This window comes from Heptranchias perlo, chromosome 1 (genome assembly GCF_035084215.1).
Source record: "Heptranchias perlo isolate sHepPer1 chromosome 1, sHepPer1.hap1, whole genome shotgun sequence".
Classification (NCBI taxonomy): Eukaryota; Metazoa; Chordata; class Chondrichthyes; order Hexanchiformes; family Hexanchidae; genus Heptranchias; species Heptranchias perlo.
The window spans coordinates 5,989,699-6,008,569 of NC_090325.1; the positions used below are offsets into that span (position 1 = coordinate 5,989,699).

General features: G+C 46.8%; 1 long non-coding RNA gene across 1 annotated transcript in view; it reads right to left on the bottom strand.

Annotated features, from left to right (window-relative positions):
- The window catches only part of LOC137322653 (uncharacterized), an 82,045-nt gene extending 65,143 nt beyond the window's left edge, over nt 1-16,902 (bottom strand). Inside the window, exons 1-2 of the long non-coding RNA XR_010963207.1 lie at nt 16,781-16,902; nt 7,046-7,159 (exon numbers count right to left, since the gene is read on the bottom strand). This is a non-coding gene — a long non-coding RNA (uncharacterized lncRNA). The remainder of the gene's footprint in view (nt 1-7,045; nt 7,160-16,780) is intronic.
- Nucleotides 16,903-18,871: the final 1,969 nt, after the last annotated feature.

Sequence of the window (18,871 nt, forward strand, 5' to 3'; positions counted from 1 at the left end):
CTTCCCTACACAATAAACCACCCCAATATTGAAATAACCCACTCTTCCTTTTGTTAATCTCCTAGCCAAGACATGCATCACACAGTTTGGTCAAAGTGACGAGCACTGTCCTTGATATTTATAGTATCATAGTAAACTGCTATGATACAGCACAGAAGGGGGCCATTCGGCCCATCGTGCCTGTGCCAGCTCTTTGAAAGAGCTATCCAATTAGTCCCACTCCCTCTGCTCTTTCCCCATAGCCCGGCAAATTTTTCCCCTTCAAGTATTTATCCAATTCCCTTTTGAAAGTTATTATTGAATCTGCTTCCACCGCCCTTTCAGGCAGCTCATTCCAGATCATAACAACTCACTACATTAAAAAATGTTTCCTCATGTCGCCTCTGGTTCTTTTGACGATCACCTTAAATCTGTGTCCTCTGGTTACTGGCACTTCTGCCACTGGAAACAGTTTCTCCTTATTTACTTTATCAAAACCGTTCATGATTTTGAACACCTCTATTGAATCTCCTCTTAACTTTCTCTGTTCTAAGGAGAACAATCCCAGCTTCTCCAGTCTCTCCACATAACTGAAGTCCCTCATTCTAGTAAATCTCCTCTGCACCCTCTCTAAGGCCTTGACATCCTTCCTAAAGTGCGGTGCCCAGAATTGAACACAATACTCCAGCTGAGGCCTAACCAGTGTTTTATAAAGGTTTAGCATAACTTCCTTGCATTTGTACTCTGTGCCTCTATTAATAAAGCCCAGGATCCCATATGCTTTTTTAACAGCCTTCTCAACTTGTCCTGCCATCATCAAAGATTTGTGCACACACACAGCCACTGTTCCTGTACCCCCTTTAAAATTGTACCATTTAGTTTATATTGCCTCTCCTCATTCTTCCTACCAAAATATATCACTTCACACTTCTCTCTATTAAATTTCATCTGCCATGTATCTGCCTTTTTCACCAGTCTGTCTATGTCCTCCTAAACTCTGTTACTATTCTCCACATTGTTTATTACATTTCCGAGTTTCGGATCATCTGCAAACTTTGAAACTATTCGCTCTATGCTTAAGTCCAGATCATTAATATACATCAAAAAGAGCAGTGGTCCTAATACTGACCCCTGGGGAACAGTACTGTACACTTCCCTCTTGTCTGAAAAACAACCATTCACTACAACTCTCTGCTTCTGTCCCTCAGACAATTTTGTATCCACGCTGCTACTGTCCCTTTAATCCCATGGGCTTTAATTTTGCTAACAAGTCCATTATGTGGTACTTTATCAAATGCCTTTTGAAAGTCCATATACACAACATCCCGGCTGCAGTGCTGAAGACTTCTGCTCCAGAACGAGCTGCACCTCTAGCCAAACTGTTCCAGTACAGCTACAACACTGGCATCTACCCGACAATGTGGAAAATTGCCCAGGTATGTCCTGTCCACAAAAGCAGGACAAATCCAATCCGGCCAATTACCGCCCCATCAGCCTACTCTCAATCATCAGCAAAGTGATGGAAGGTGTCGTCGACAGTGCTATCAAGCGGCACTTACTCACCAATAATCTCCTCACCGATGCTCAGTTTGGGTTCCGTCAGGACCACTCGGCTCCAGACCTCATTACAGCCTTGGTCCAAACATGGACAAAAGAGCTGAATTCCAGAGGTGAGGTGAGAGTGACTGCCCTCGACATCAAGGCAGCATTTGACCGAGTGTGGCACCAAGGAGCCCGAGTAAAATTGAAGTCAATGGGAATCAGGGGGAAAACTCTCCAGTGGCTGGAGTAGCGCAAAGGAAGATGGCAGTGGTTGTTGGAGGCCAATCATCTCAGCCCCAGGGCATTGCTGCAGGAGTTCCTCAGGGCAGTGTCCTCGGCCCAACCATCTTCAGCTGCTTCATCAATGACTTTCCCTCCATCATAAGGTCAGAAACGGGGATGTTCGCTGATGATTGCACAGTGTTCAGTTCCATTGGAAACCCCTCAAATAATGAAGCAGTCCATGCCCGCATTCAGCAAGACCTGGACAACATCCAGGCTTGGGCTGATAAGTGGCAAGTAACATTCGTGCCAGACAAGTGCCAGGCAATGACCATCTCCAACAAGAGAGAGTCTAACCACCTCCCCTTGACATTCAACGGCATTACCATCGCCAAATCCCCCACCATCAACATCCTGGGGGTCACCAGTGACCAGAAACTTAACTAGACCAGCCATATAAATACTGTGGCTACAAGAGCAGGTCAGAGGCTGGGTATTCTGCGGCGAGTGACTCACCTCCTGACTCCCCAAAGCCTTTCCACCATCTACAAGGCACAAGTCAGGAGTGTGATGGAATACTCTCCACTTGCCTGGATGAGTGCAGCTCCAACACTCAAGAAGCTCAACACCATCCAGGACAAAGCAGCCCATTTGATTGGCACCCCATCCACCACCCTAAACATTCACTCCCTTCACCACCGGCGCACAGTGGCTGCAGTGTGTACCATCCACAGGATGCACTGCAGCAACTCGCCAAGGCTTCTTCGACAGCACCTCCCAAACCCGCGACCTCTACCACCTAGAAGGACAAGAGCAGCGGGCACATGGGAACAACACCACCTGCACGTTCCCCTCCAAGTCACACACCATCCCGACTTGGAAATATATCGGCCGTTCCTTCATCGTCACTGGGTCAAAATCCTGGAACTCCCTTCCTAACAGCACTGTGGGAGAACCTTCACCACACGGACTGCAGCGGTTCAAGAATGCGGCTCACCACCACCTTCTCAAGGACAATTAGGGATAGGCAATAAATTCTGGCCTCGCCAGCGACGCCCACATCCCATGAACGAATAAAAAAAACCATCAACCGCACTACCCTCATCAACCGTCTCCGTTACTTCATGAAAGTATTCAATCAAACACGATTTTCTTTAACAAATCCGTGCTGACTTTCATTTATTAGCCCATACTTTTCCAAATGCCAATTAATTTTATCCCAGATTATTGTCTCTAAGTTTCCCCACTATGAACGTTAGACTGATTGGCCTGTAATTGCCGGGTTTATCCCTCTCCCCTTTTTTGAACAGGGGTGTGTCATTTACAATCCTCCAGTCCTCCGTCACCGTCCCCATAGCTAAGCAGGATTGGAAGATTGTGGCCAGAGTCTCCGCAATTTCCACCCTTACTTCCCTCAGTAACCTCGGATGCATCTCATCTGGACCGGGTGACTTTTCTACTTTGAGTACTGACAGTCTTTTAAGTACCTCCTCTTTATCTATTTTTATCCTATCCAATATCGCCATTACCTCCTCCTTTACTGCTACAATGGCAGCATCCTCTTCTCTAGTGAAGACCAATGTAAAATATTCATTTAGTGCTTCAGCCATGCCCTCTGCCTCTGCCATATAAACTATTTATGTGTTTATAAAAGAATTTAGGGTTCCCTTTTATGTTAGCCACTAATCTAGTCTCATACTCTCTCTTTGCCTCGCTCATCCCCTTTTGGAGATCTCCTCTGTACTTTCCGTATTCGGCCTGGTTCTCTCCTGTATTTTGAACCTTACATTCGTCATAAGCCTCCTTTTCGTTTCATTTTAATCTCTATATCTTTAGTCATCCAGGGAGCTCCAGCTTTGGATGCCCTTCCTTTCCCCCTCGTAGGGATGTGTCTACCCTGTACCCAAACCATCTCCTCCTTGAAGGCCTCCCATTGTTCAATTACTGTTTTGCCTGTCAATTTTTGATTTCAATCCACCTGGGTAAGATCCCATTTTAACTCACTGAAATCTATCCTCCTCCAGTTGAGTATTTTTATGTTTGATTGTTCCTTGTCCTTTTCCATAACTATTCTAAACCGAATGATATTATGATCACTGTTTCCTAAATGCTCCCCCACTGAAACATGCTCCACCTGCCACACTTCTTTCACCAAAACGAGATCCAGCACTGCTTCCTTCCTGGTTGGGTTGGATACACACTGATCAAGAAAGTTCTCTTGAACACATTTCAGGAATTCCTCCCCCTCTTTGCCCTTTACACTGTTACTATCCCAGTCTATATTGGGATAATTGAAGTCCCCCATTATCACTGCTCTATAGTTCATGCATCTTTCTGTAATTTGCCTGGTATTTTGCTCCTCTATCTTCTTCCCACTATTTGGTGGTCTATAGTATACACCCAGTAGAGTAATATCTCCTCTATTTTTCTTTAATTCTAACCAAATAGATTCTGTCTTTGACCCTCAACTGCATCATCCCTTTCCAGTGCTATAATAGTTTCTTTGATCAATACTGCCACCCCCCTCCTTTCTTTCTTTCCCTATCTTTCCTGAATACCCTGTAGCCAGGAATATTAAATACCCAATCCTCCCCTTCTTTGAGCCAGGTCTCTGTTATTGTCACTATATCATAGTCCCATGTTGCAACTTGAGCCTGCAGCTCATCAACCTTATTTACCAGGCTACGTGCATTTACGCACATGCACTCCAAACTCATCTTAGACTGCCTCGCATTTGTCCCCTGTCTGATCCCTTCTTTTTCTGAACTATTCCTTCCTCTAGTGCTATTTATCCCTCCCAGTCCTCTGTACACCTTGTTTCTCCTTTCTAATGCTTCAACCTGGTGCCCATCCCCCTGCCAAATTAGTTTAAACCCTCCCTCACAGCAGTAGTTAACCTCCCCACGAGGACATTGGTCCCATGCTCTGTTGAGGTGCAAACCCGTCCATCTTGAACAGATCCCTCCTGCCTCAGAACTGGTCCCAATGCCCCAGGAATCTGAACCCCTCCCCCCTGCACCATTGCTCCAGCCACGCATTAACCTGTCTTATCCTATTACTCCTATGCTCACTAGTGCATGGCACTGAGAGTAATCCAGAGATTACTACCTTTGAGGTCCTACTTTTTAATTTCCTCCCGAGCTCCTGATACTCTGACTGCGGGACCTCGACCCTTTTCCCTCCTAGGTCATTGGTTCCCACATGGTCCACGACTTCCGTCTGTTCCCCTTCCCCCCTCAAAATGTTCCGCACCCTCTCAGGGATGTCCTTTACCCTGGCACCAGGGAGGTAACACACCATGCGGGACTCACATCGGCGGTTGCAGAAACCCCTTGACCATTGACTCCCCTATAACAATTTCTACACTTTCTTCCGCCCCCCCCACCACCGTGCAGCCGAGTCTCCCACGGTGCCGTGGATTTGCTCCTGGCTGCACTCCCCGAGGTGTCATCACCCTCACCGGGATTCAACACTGATATCGGCAGTAAGCGTGAGTTAAGGGTATTGTGTAATATTTCAAGGTGAGAGTAAGAATTGACATTCAAACTAAACTCTGGTAATTGATCGGAAATGAGCCCCTCCCTCCCCTCACTTCCCCCCCCCCCCGCAATCTGCATAAACACATCTGATTCCTTTCACTGTTATGTACGCAGTGTCCAACAGAGGGCAGTGCTACATTACCATGTTGGACCCTATGTCGCTTCCAGTTACAATAACAACCTTCTGATGGAGCTGCTCTTCAGGTGCCTGGAGGGATCTCAGACCAGCCCTAACTGCCCTCTGCCTCCAAAGATACGATTAAATCTTAGACAATAAAACTCCACGCCGAATGGTGTTTACAAACTTGACTCCCACCTGGATCAGATCCAGACGCACCTCATCAGACAAGTTTAACTGGCATGTTGGGCGTGGCATTTTGTTTTTTTGTGACATTGAAACCAGACAAGAAAACCAACAACTTGCATTTATATAGCGCCTTTAATGCAGTAACACGTCCCCGAGGTGCTTCACAGGAGCGATTATCAGACAAAATTTGACACCGAGCCACATAAGGGGATATTAGGACAGGTGACCAAAAGCTTGTTCAAAGAGGTAGGTTTTAAGGAGCGTCTTAAAGGAGGAGAGAGAGAGAGGCGTTGGAGGGAATTCCAGAGCTCAGGGCCTAGGCAGCTGAAGGCACGGCCGCCAATGGTGGGGCGAAGGAAATCGGGGATGTGCGAGAGGCCCAGTGTTGGAGAAACAAAGAGTTCTCCGACGGTTACCGGGCTGGAGGAGGTTATAGAAGAAATTGAGAGCAAAACTTTCAAATATGTACGTTTACCCAATCCTATATTTGATTATTTTCTTCCTCTCTTTAAGGTCACTGCACAGATAGTTCAATTAGCAGGCGCAACACCTCTTCCCCAGGGTCAGGATGACAGGGGTTGGGTGAAGGTGGTGGGGGGGTGGTGAAGGTCAGGTATGTAACTCTCAGGCTCCTCACGGTACTGCCCAGTAAGAGGTGGGCACCAGGTCACCTCACGGTTCCTCTTGTGATGGTTGCCCTCCCCCCACCCCCAGCCCTATCCTCTTCATTGTCCTCTTCCCCCCCCCCTACCCCCAACCCCGAAGAGTCTAACGGAGATCGGTAACTCGTCGCTGTAGGGAAATGTTGGTAAAGTCGCATGAACCATTCTCATGAGCTCGATGCCTCAAACAAAGACAGCTCCAGAGGAAATCGGAATATTACACGTTTAGTACATTTTATTTTAATGTATTCATTCAGGATGTGGGCGTCGCTGGCAAGGTCAGCATTTATTGTCCATCCCAGGTTGTCCAATGTTTGACACAACTGAGTACAGAGGGCAGTTAAGATTCTACCATGTTGGCGTCGGACTGGAGTCACATATAGGCCCAGACCAGGAGAGGACGGCTGGCTTCCTTCCCTAAAGGACATTAATGAACCAGTTGGGTTTTTTACGACAGTCCGACTGCTTCATGGTCACTTTTACTGAGACCGTTTTTTTATTTCCAGATTTTTTAAAACTGAGTTCAAATTCTAGAGCTACCGTGTTGGGATTTGAACTCACGGTCTATGGGTTATTAGTCCCGACCTAAAGATTACTCATCCAGTTCCCTACGCTTCCCTATACCAACTATTGTATCCCTCGTTGGCTTATCTCAATGCATAGGTGAGGGAGTGCTGACCAAAACACAGCGCTCTGTAGCTGAAGAAAAATGATAAGGAGCTGCCAATTCTTATCTGCAAAGTTGCAAGGACACAACAATTGGGATATTGGTGTGCAGTCCTTGTATCACTCACCCTACGCTCTCCGTTATCTCTGCGAGCTCCATCTGCGCGAATTCAATTAACGAATTCACACTGTTCCCAAGTCTTTCTCCCTCTCAATAAGGAAAGATCTGTCTTACAGTGGGACTGCCTGTGGAAAAATAAACAAATTAAAAAATGGTTTGGCAGGCCTTTCACGTCAGTTGTTTCTGAACCTCTCTCAGAAATTGGGTTTATTTTCTTTGGAAACGAGGTTAACTTTGAAGGTGGAGGGGTGGGGGCCTGTCCAACTGAAATTGTCAAGTTTCTTCAAGGGAATTTCCAAAAAAATTGATCCTTGCAAGTTCAGTTTGGTGGCAGGTTCAAATCGCAGAGAAACCAGGGTGGGAATGGGGAAGTAGTGTAGCAGTTATGTTATTGGGCTAGTAATCCAGAGGCATTGGGCTAATTAATCCAAAGAGCATGAGTTTAAATCCCATTGTGACAAATTAAGAGTTTAAAAAATCTGGCTATGAAAAGGATGGTATCAGTACCATGTAGCTATCAGATTGTCATACAAACCCAACTGGTTCACTTTCTCCTCCAAACCTCTAGATTACTCATCCAGTAATACCCTTTACAGAAGGAAACCTGCCATCCTTACCGGGTCTGGCCTGGCTTGACCTATATGGAAAGTAAGCCTTACATTTATATCCTGCCTTTCATGATATCCCAAAGCGCTTTATAACCAATGAAGTGCTTTTGAAGTGTAGTCACTGTTCGGAAACATGGCAGCCAATTTGAGCACAGCAATGACCAGTTAATCTGTCTTTAGTGATGTTGGTTGAGGGATAAACATTGGCCCAGGGCACCGGGGAGAACTCCCCTGCTCTTCTTCAAAATAGTGCCGTGGAATCTTCTCCACCCACCTGAGAGGGCGGACGAAGCTTCGGCTTAACATCTCATCTGAAAGACGGCACCGCCGACAGTGCAGCACTCCCTCAGTACTGCACCGGGAGTGTCGGCCTGGATTTATGTGCTAACGTCTCTGGAGTGGAGCTTGAACCCACAATCCTCATGACTCAGTGGTGAGAGTGAGACCCACTGAACCAAGGCTGACACCAGAGTAGTGGATGTTGGAAGAGAATCAAGGCTGAGGCAGCTACATAGAAATGGACGGGACTGAACAAGACCATCGCAATCCATTTGAACAGTCCCAAAGTAAAGTCATGTTGTGTTGATTTTAAAAAGAAGAGAAGGATCAATATGTGGTGAGGAACAGGAAAGAAGGTTAGAAAGAGAGAGAGAGAGAGAGAGAGAGTGATGAATGCCATGTGGAGCATAATGTTTCCTGAGATTATGAGGCGATTGAAATGTTATGTCCAGGAAGAGGATTGGTCAAGGAAGTATAACATAGGAGGTAGGGTTGGCTAAACGTCCTGGATTTTTATTCAGTGTGTCCGCGGGGAGCATAAAGAAACTTTGTCAAACCTTTCCACTGGAGGAACTGGGTTGGGATAAGTCCAAGATACAATCGATTGCACATGTCCTTGTGGAGGGAATGGGCTTGATATACTGAATAGCCTTTTCTATTTTCTATGCTTCCTTATGTTGTTATGCCACAAAGGCCTCAAGAGGAGGTGACTGGGCAGTCGGTACTTAGCCACAAAGCCTAGTTTCCTCAGTATAAGTTTCCATCGAAGGTAGAAGCCAAACCCAGAGTTGGCGTGGTACAACCAGTCATCACGATGTTGCAAGTGGCACGTCATGCCAACTGCAAGTTCACGGAGTCTTATTGCCTCCGCCTACAGAAGGTCTCCTGGCTCTCGGGTAGTCCTTGCAAAAACAGATTCTGTTGTTTGCGGGGCTTTGGGGAAATCTGCAAGGTTAGAAGGACATCTGTTTCACTTTATGATGCTGCGGTGGGTCTAAAGGGGAGCTCGGCGCAGCTGAGAGTTCTCTGCCGATCAGCATTACCGTAACCTGGCTGAGAGTCTTTGCCACAGAGGCATTCAAATTACAACCCATGCCCCCTGTGTGAACACTTCAAAGGCAAGTGTAGAGGAGATGTAGGGGTCGCCAACCCTCCAGGATTGGCCTGGAGTCTCCAGGAACTGAAGATTAATCTCCTGGACACTGCCGCGAGCAAACACCCAGGGTGACAAAACAATCACAGGAGCGTTAAAAAAAAAATGGTGCTTTTTTTTTCATTTACTTTGAACGCTTTTATTTATTAGTTGTAAAAAATATTGGAAGATGAGGACAAAAAGGCTGTTTCACCTACAGTCAAGATTAATCCAATTGGGTAACAAAGAGTCTGCTCCTTTCTCCAGTTGCCCTAGGTCAGTGCTGCGGCCGTCTTTAACAGCTGCAGCAAAACGCCTTCCATTGGAAGGACTTTACCAGTGGGAGCTTTTGATTCAGCAGCAATTTCTTTGCTTTGGATCATTGAGGATATTTTTATGGTTTGGGTACAGTAAGTAACACTTGGCTCAGCGGGTATCACTCTCTCGCCTCTCAGTCAGAAGGTCGTGGGTTCGAGTCCCACTCTGGAGATTTGAGCCCATAATCCAGGCTGACAATCCCAGGGGAGCGCTGCACGGTCGTAGGTGCCGTCTTTTGGATGAGACAGTAAACCAAGGCCCCGTCTGCCCCCTCAGGTGGGTATGATATATCCCATGGCACTATTGGAAGAGCAAGGCCGTTGTCCTGGTCAACATTTATCCCTCAACCAACACCACCAAAAACAGATGATCTGATTATTATCACATTGCTGTTTGTGGGATCTTGCTGTGTGCAAAATTGGCTGCCACGTTTCCTACATTACAATGGTGACTACACTTCAAAAGTGCTTCATTGGCTGTAAAGCGCTTTAGGATGTCCTGAGAACGTGAAAGGCGTTATAAAAATACAAGTCTTTCTTTCGTGGTTCTGGGATTGGACCAGCAACCCAGAGGTCATAAATTCATAATCCCACCAAGGGAAGGGGTGAAGTTGAATTTTGCACATTGAAATTCAAATTAATCTTCCGATTTGTGGACTGGCCACCGGATAGCGTGACCATGAAAGCTTGGGTACAAACCCAACTAGTTCACTAATGTCCTTCAGGGAAGGGTACCGGCCGCCCTGACCTGGCCTGGCCTACAGGTGACTTTAGTCACACTCTATAAGGTTGACTCTTAATACCCTCAGGTCGGCTCGGGATAGGCAATAAATAGTGGCTTGCTTGCTAGTGTTGCCCACATACTAAGAACAAATATAAATTTTAAAAATTGCCTTTTCAATCTCTTACCATTGAAGACAGCTGGGTTGAAATAGGCAACACAATCCTGTGACGAGCAGGGACATCTCTTTGGGAATTGCCCCCATGTCCTCAGGGAGATGGTGGAGAAAGAAGATTCTAATAGCCAGGAAGCAGCTGCAACATCTGCTTCCCACCGTCCAATGGAAGCATAGAATCTTACAGGTGGAGGCCATTCAGCCCATCATGCCTCTTTGAAAGAGATATCCAATTAGTCCCACTCCCTCAGCTCTTTTCCCATAACAAATTTCTCCCTTTCAAGTATTTATCTAATTCCTTTTTGAAAGTTACTATTGAATCTGCTTCCACCGCCCTTTCAGGCAGCGCATTCCAGATCATCACAACTCGCTGTGTAAAAAAACTATCCTCATCTCATCTCTGGTTCTTTTGCCGATTACCTTAAATCTGTGTCCTCTGGTTACCGACCCTCCTGCCACTGGAAACAGTTTCTCCTTATTTTCTCTATCAAAACCCCTCATGATTTTGAACACCTCTATCAAATCTCCCCTTAACCTTCTCTGCTCTAAGGAGAACAACCCCAGCTTCTCCAGTCTCTCCACATAACTGAAGTCCCACATCCCTGGTACCATTCTGGTAAATCTCCTCTGCATCCTCTCCATGGCCTTGACATCAAGTAGCAGCTCACAATCCCCAGGGTCAGTTCAGTTCAGCCAATTGTGTCAAGTCCTTGAGGTCTGGTGCGTGGCCCACTTCCTGTTTCTAAACCCTCTCTTTGACCCTGGGCTTCACTCAGTGATCAGCTGGCCTTCTCTAGCTCTGCGATCGGCCACTCTGCTTCCCAAAAGAAGTGTGCAAGGACGTGCAAAATGGCCCTGCTCCCCCACCACTCAAAGGTCTCCTGGCAAGGTGAAGGGTGCGTATTGCGTGAGTGTGGGTTTGCCATTGCGCCGGTGTAAGAGAGGGCAGAGCGGAGAACATCTCATGGGACGGTGCAGCTGGTAGAGGAGGAAGTCTTCAGGGGGAGGTTGAACCCTCCCCGATCGGTGGGAAAGGGGCAGGGGGGAGAAGTTAAAATGGAGCGTCTCCAATTCCTCGCTCCGTTCCCGCCTGCTCCCCATTTTAACGCCGCTAGACATGGGGCTCATCAGTAAGTGCAAATTGGCGTACACGGGGGCCTTCGATAACATTTGAACCCACTCCCGAGCGGGGAGGAGGGGGCAAGAGGAGGGGTCACCGCGCCCTGCCCCTCCCCATCCCCGCCAGGGGAATCAACCAAGAAACCAGCAAGGCTCTCCACTGTTTAATGAAAGTATTTCCTCACCGGGGCTACGTGCTCTACTGCTCCTCGAGGAAAGTTTAGGTCTCAGCTGGCCCGGGTTCATGCATTCCCCCCCACCACCTCCACTCAAACGCAAAACCCTGGCAACGTTCTGGACCCACCTTGCTGCTGGCAGTCTTCTCTTGGATCTTTGTCCCCATCCCCCACCGGGCAGCCGCCATTCTCCGCCCCAAAGGGGCGAGCAGCTGACCAGCGGCATTTAAAGTGGGCTCCCGGCTTCTCGTAACATGATACGTACACCAGACAACAGGAAGCGGGACGTCCAGCTTTAAGGAACAGTGCCAGTACTTCCATTGTGTTACCCACACCGTCCTGGACTCTGGGCTCCCAGCTCTCGCCCCAAATCACGCGGGATGGGTACTGAGCGGACAGTGGGGAAGTCTACCCTGTGCACCTCCAGCTCCCAAACCCGCGACCTCTACCACCTGGAAGGGCAAGGGCAGAAGGTGCATGGGAACAACACCACCCGCACGTTCCCCTCCAAGTCACATACCATCCCGACTTGGAAATATATCGCCGTTCCTTCATCGTCGCTGGGTCATAATCCTGGAACTCCCTTCCTAACAGCACTGTGGGAGAACCTTCACCCCACGGACTGCAGCAGTTCAAGAAGGCGGCTCACCACCACCTTCTCAAGGGCAATTAGGGATGGGCAATAAATGCCGGCCTCGCCAGCGACGCACACATCCCCAGAACCAATTTTTTTTTAAAAGATGGCGCTTGAATGCGTGAGAAATTGGGAACTGGCGATGAAGAGGACCTTCTTCTGAAGTTGGGTTAAGGCACGTCTTTGAGGTAGAGCCTCACCCAGGCTGTGCGTGGAATATCCCCGATGGGAACACAGCACACCTGCTGCAGAAAGAAAATGCTCCATTTCTCAGCACCAGCCATAATCTCAAAAATTCACTTCTGCCCAATATTATCATTTCTGTTTTGAACAGGCGTTTCACTAAAAGAGCTACACAATGGAAAGAATGTTCCTGATTAGCAGCTGCACGCACACACACACGTCAGTCAAGGACGCCCCATATGTTTTGCAAGAGACAGGCAGCTGCTTGCAGTAATGCAACAATGGTTACTCGGAGCAACTATTTTCTCAGGCGGTCGCCAGTTCGAGATATCACCTGGAGTCTTGAGAAGTTACATAGAATTGCATAGAATTTACAGCACGGAAACAGGCCATTTGGCCCAACAGGCCTATGCTGGTGTTTTTATGCTCCAAACAAGTCTCCTCCCACCTTACTTCATCTCACCCTATCAACTCATCCTGCTAGCCGAGGGTATTATGGGATATGGAGCAGAGGCGGGTAGATGGAGTTAGGATACAGATCAGCCTTGATTTCATTGAATGGCGGAACAGGCTCGAGGGGCTGAATGGCCTATTCCTCTTCCTATTCCTTTCTCCCTCGAGTACTTATCTAGCTTCCCCTTAAATGCATCCATACTAATCGCCTCAACCACTCCTTGTGGTAGTGAGTTCCACATTCTCACCACTCCCTGGGTAAAGAAGTTTCTCCTGAATTCTTTATTGGATTTATTAGTGACCATCTTATATTTATGGCAGAATCCCTTCCCTGAAGGATATCAGGGAACAGCTGGGAATGAGAGGGAGGTCAAATACGTCGGGAGAAGATTTTTACCGAAAGAAAGAAAGACGTGCATTTATATAGCGCCTTTTACGACCTCAGGACGTCCCAAAGTGCTTTACAGCCAATGAAGTACTTCTAAAGTGTAGTCATTGTTGTAATGTAGGAAACGCAGCAGCCAGTTTTCAACAGCAAAGTCCCACAAACAGTAATGTGAAAATGACCAGATAATCTGTTTTTTTTTTGGGATGTTGGTTGAGGGATAAATATTGGCCCCAGGACACCGGGGAGAACTCCCCTGCTCTTCTTCAAAGTGGTGCCATGAAATCTTTTACGTCCAACTGAGAGGACAGACGGGGCCTCGGTTTAACGTCCCATCCGAAAGACAGCACCTCCGACAGTGCAGCACTCCCTCAGTACTGACCCTCCGACAGTGCAGCACTCCCTCAGTACTGCACTGGGAGCGTCAGCCTGGATTTTCAGTAGTCGGACATAAATCCACAACCTTCTCACTCAGAGGCGAGAGAGCTAATCCACTGAGCCACGGCTGATGCTTAGATGGTGAAGATAAGCCTTACAGAATTAGGAAGAAGAGCCAGATGGTGGAATAAGATAAATATTCCTGATCCATTAATAATCATAAGTCAACTCATTACTGAAAGCAAGATTGGCCATAAAAACAGGGTGGGTGAATTTCCGAGGGGATTTCCCTCTAATCCCCCATAACGTCAGCGGAAGAGCCGCGGAGTCCCCCAGAAAAACATTTATTGCCCATCTCTGGTTCCACTGAGGAAGTGGTGGGTGAGATAGTTACATAGAATTGCATAGAATGAACAGCACAGAAACAGGCCATTCGGCCCAACTGGTTCATGCTGGAGTTTACACTCCACACGAGCCTCCTCTCACCTCATCCCATCAGCATGTATATATATTCAGATGGCATTTGGCGGCAACAGACAGGCGCTGAAAATCTTTGGACTTTCTGCCGCCGGCCCTCCGTAACTTCATCGCGAACGTGGCGTAAACACGGTTTCCGTCGTAATTGCGATGGGGCAGCGGCTGAAGGTCTGAGGAAATCCAGAGCCATAGTGAGGGATTGGAGTCACAGGAATAATTGGAATTGCTGGATAAAAGATGGAGTTGTTGGCTAATCATGACAATTAATCTCCATCAATTAGTTTACATGAGGTGAGGAAAACCCCCAGTGGTGGAGAGCTTTGGGAACCATAGGTCCAAACTCACCTGGTCCTCCCGAGCCTGTTACACTAATGGACAGAAAACAGAGAGTAGGGATAAACGGGTCATTCTCAGGTTGGCAGGCTGTAACTAGTGGGGTACCACAAGGATTGGTGCTTGGGCCTCAGCTATTTATTAATGACTTAGATGAAGGGACCGAGTGTAATGTATCCAAGTTTGCTGACGATGCAAAGCTAGGTGGGAAAGAAAGCTGTGAGGAGGACACAAAGAGTCTTCAAAGGGATAGAGACAGGTTGAGTGAGTGGGCAAGAGGTGGCAGATGGAGTATAATGTGGGGAAATGTGAGATTATTCACTTTGGTAGGAAGAATAGAAAAACAGAATATTTTTTAAATGGTGAGAGATTATGAAATGTTGGTGTTCAGAGGGATTTGGGTGTCCTCGTACAAGAAACACAGAAATTTAACATGCAAGTACAGCAAGCAATTAGGAAAGCAAATGGTATGTTGGTCTTTATTGCAAGGGGGTTAGAATACAAGAGTAAGGAAGTCTTGCTACAATTGTACAGGGCTTTGGTGAAACCACACCTGGAGTACTGTGTACAGTTTTGGTCTCCTTATCTAAGGAAGGATATACTTGCCTTAGAGGCGGTGCAACAAAGTTTCACTCGATTGATTCCTGGGATGAGAGGGTTGTCCTGTGAGGAGAGATTGAGTAGAATGGGCCTATACTCTCTGGAGTTTAGAAGAATGAGAGGTGATCTCATTGAAACATATATGATTCTGAGAGGGCTTGACAGGGTAGATGCTGAGAGGCTGTTTCCCCTGGCTGGAGAGTTTGGAACCAGGGGACATAGTTACAGGATAAGGGGTCGGACATTTAGGACTGAGATGAAGAAGAATTTCTTCACTCAGAGGGCTGCGAATCTTTGGAATTCTCTACCCAGATGGCTGAATGCTTATGTGTTGAGTATATTCAAGATTGAGATCGATAGATTTTTGGACTCTCAGTTAATCAAGGGATATGGGGATTGGGCGGGAAAATAGAGTTGGGATTGAAGATCAGCCATGATCTTATTGAATGGCGGAGCAGGCTTGAGGGGTGGTATGGCCTACTCCTGCTGCTATTTCTTATGTGCATATGTTCTTACCACATGTCATGTCTGAATTTAATCATATACTGTATCATAAATTGTAATTTTCATTTGCATTTAAAGGAATCAATTCCAACTGCTCCCACCATCTCCCCAGGGAGCCTGTTCCATAGATTGACCACTCGCTCACTGAAATATTGTTCCCGCAGATTAGTTTTGAATTTACCCCCCCTTCGAGCACAGGCCGTGTCCTCTGTTTCTACTGTTCTAGACAAGGTGAACCCTCCAACCCTCCGAGATCTCTGTGCTCCTCCGATTCTTGCCTCTTGCATACCCCCGATTTTAACTGCTCCACCATTGGTGGCCGTGCCTTCAGCTGCCCAGGCCCTAAGCTCTGGAATTCCCTCCCTAAACCTCTCCGCCTCTCTCTCCTCTTTTAAGACGCTCCTTAAAACCTACCTCTTTGACCAAGCTTTTGGTCACCTGTCCTAATATCTCCTTATGTGGCTTGGTGTCAAATTTTGTCTGATTACGCTCCTGTGAAGCACCTTGGGGACGTTTTACTACGTGAAAGGTGCTATGTAAATGCAAGTTGTTGTTGTTGTCATGTCATAGGGATGAGCTGGCAGGTTCCCTACCATGAAAGACATTAACAGGGAGGTATTGCTGCAGTTATATAAGGTATTGGTGAGACCGCACCTGGAATACTGCATACAGTTTTGGTGTCCATACTTAAGAAAAGACATACTTGCTCTCGAGGCAGTACAAAGAAGGTTCACTCGGTTAATCCCGGGAATGAGGGGGCGGACATATGAGGAGAGGTTGAGTAGATTGGGACTCTACTCATTGGAGTTCAGAAGAACGAGAGGCGATCTTATTGAAACATATAAGATTGTGAAGGGGCTTGATCGGGTGGATGCGGTAAGGATGTTCCCAAAGATGGGTGAAACTAGAACCAGGGGGCATAATCTTAGAATAAGGGGCTGCTCCTTCAAAACTGAGATGAGGAGAAACTTCTTCACTCAGAGGGTAGTAGGTCTGTGGAATTTGCTGCCCCAGGAAGCTGTGGAAGCTACATCATTAAATAAATTTAAAACAGAAATAGACAGTTTCCTAGAAGTAAAGGGAATTAGGGGTTACGGGGAGCGGGCAGGAAATTGGACATGAATTTAAATTTGAGGTTAGGATCAGATCAGCCATGATCTTATTGAATGGCGGAGCAGGCTCGAGGGGCCGATTGGCCTACTCCTGCTCCTATTTCTTATGTTCTTATAACAGCTAGTCCATAAATTACCAGATTTAGTTAATTCAACTTGCCATGGTAGGATTTGAGTTCACGACCTCTTAGTTGCTTGCCCAGTACCGGGTTACCGCGCCGGTAACCCTGAGACGTCAGCTGAGCTTGCTTCGTTCGTCGTTTTCTCTCTCTCTCTCTCCTTTCTCCTTACTTTTTCCAATAAACAACGCAAAGAATTAGTTTGTAACTATTGGAATCGTGTGCCTGATACAACACTTTGAGACTGTTTCGCAGACTATTCATTCCCGATAAGATAGAGCTCAGTTCTCACAGACACCCCAAGGACACACAGACTGTCAACAACAAGGTCTTTTTTTTAATATCGCTCGTTCAAAATTTTTGTACCAAAAAACCCTTGTTCGTTGTTCCACACAAAGATTTTCTCTGAATTTCTGATCTAACTACCCTTAGCACTGGTACAAATCAAAACCATTGCACCAAAAGCCAACCTGTGTTTTAAATTATAACATTTGAAATGTTTTAAGAACTCAAGAAATAGGAGCAGGAGAAGGCCATTCGGCCCCTCGAGCCTGCTCCACCATTTAATAAGATCATGGCTGATCTTCGACCTCAACTCCACTTTCCCGCCCAATCCCCATATCCCTTGATTCCCTTACAGTCCAAAAATCTATCGATCTCAGCCTTGAATATACTCAATGACTCAGCACCCACAGCCCTCTGGGGCAGAGAATTCCAAAGATTCACAACTCTCTGAATGGAGAAATTCCTCCTCATCTCAGTCTTAAATGGCCGACCCCTCATCCTGAGACTATGCCCCTTAGTTTTAGACTCTCCAGCCAGGGGAAACAACCTCTTAAGGGGAACTGATGGTGAGACTGTCTCTTTAAGGGGGACTGATGGTGAGACTCTCTCTTTAAGGGGGACTGATGGTGAGACTCTCTCTTTAAGGGGGACTGATGGTGAGACTCTCTCTTTAAGGGGAACTGATGGTGGGACTCTCTTTAAGGGGAACTGATGGTGGGACTCTCTCTTTAAGGGGAACTGATGGTGGGACTCTCTCTTTAAGGGGAACTGATGGTGGGACTCTCTCTTTAAGGGGAACTGATGGTGAGACTCTCTCTTTAAAGGGAACTGAAGGTGAGACTCTCTCTTTAAGGGGAACTGAAGGTGAGACTCTCTCTATAAGGAGTACTGAAGGTGAGACTCTCTCTATAAGGGGAACTGATGGTGGGACTCTCTCTATAAGGAGTACTGAAGGTGGGACTCTCTCTATAAGGAGTACTGAAGGTGAGACTCTCTCTATAAGGAGTACTGAAGGTGAGACTCTCTCTTTAAGGAGTACTGAAGGTGAGACTCTCTCTATAAGGAGTACTGAAGGTGAGACTCTCTCTATAAGGAGTACTGAATGTGAGACTCTCTCTTTAAGGAGTACTGAAGGTGAGACTCTCTCTATAAGGAGTACTGAAGGTGAGACTCTCTCTATAAGGGGAACTGAAGGTGAGACTCTCTCTTTAAGGAGTACTGAAGGTGAGACTCTCTCTATAAGGAGTACTGAAGGTGAGACTCTCTCTATAAGGAGTACTGAAGGTGAGACTCTCTCTATAAGGAGTACTGAAGGTGAGACTCTCTCTTTAAGGAGTACTGAAGGTGAGACTCTCTCTATAAGGAGTACTGAAGGTGAGACTCTCTCTATAAGGGGAACTGAAGGTGAGACTCTCTCTATAAGGAGTACTGAAGGTGAGACTCTCTCTTTAAAGGGAACTGAAGGTGAGACTCTATAAGGAGTACTGATGGTGAGACTCTCTCTATAAGGGGAACTGAAGGTTAGACTCTCTCTTTAAGGAGTACTGAAGGTGAGACTCTCTCTATAAGGAGTACTGAAGGTGAGACTCTCTCTTTAAAGGGAACTGAAGGTGAGACTCTATAAGGAGTACTGATGGTGAGACTCTCTCTATAAGGGGAACTGAAGGTTAGACTCTCTCTTTAAGGAGTACTGAAGGTGAGACTCTCTCTATAAGGAGTACTGAAGGTGAGACTCTCTCTTTAAAGGGAACTGAAGGTGAGACTCTATAAGGAGTACTGAAGGTGAGACTCTCTCTATAAGGAGTACTGAAGGTGAGACTCTCTCTATAAGGAGTACTGAAGG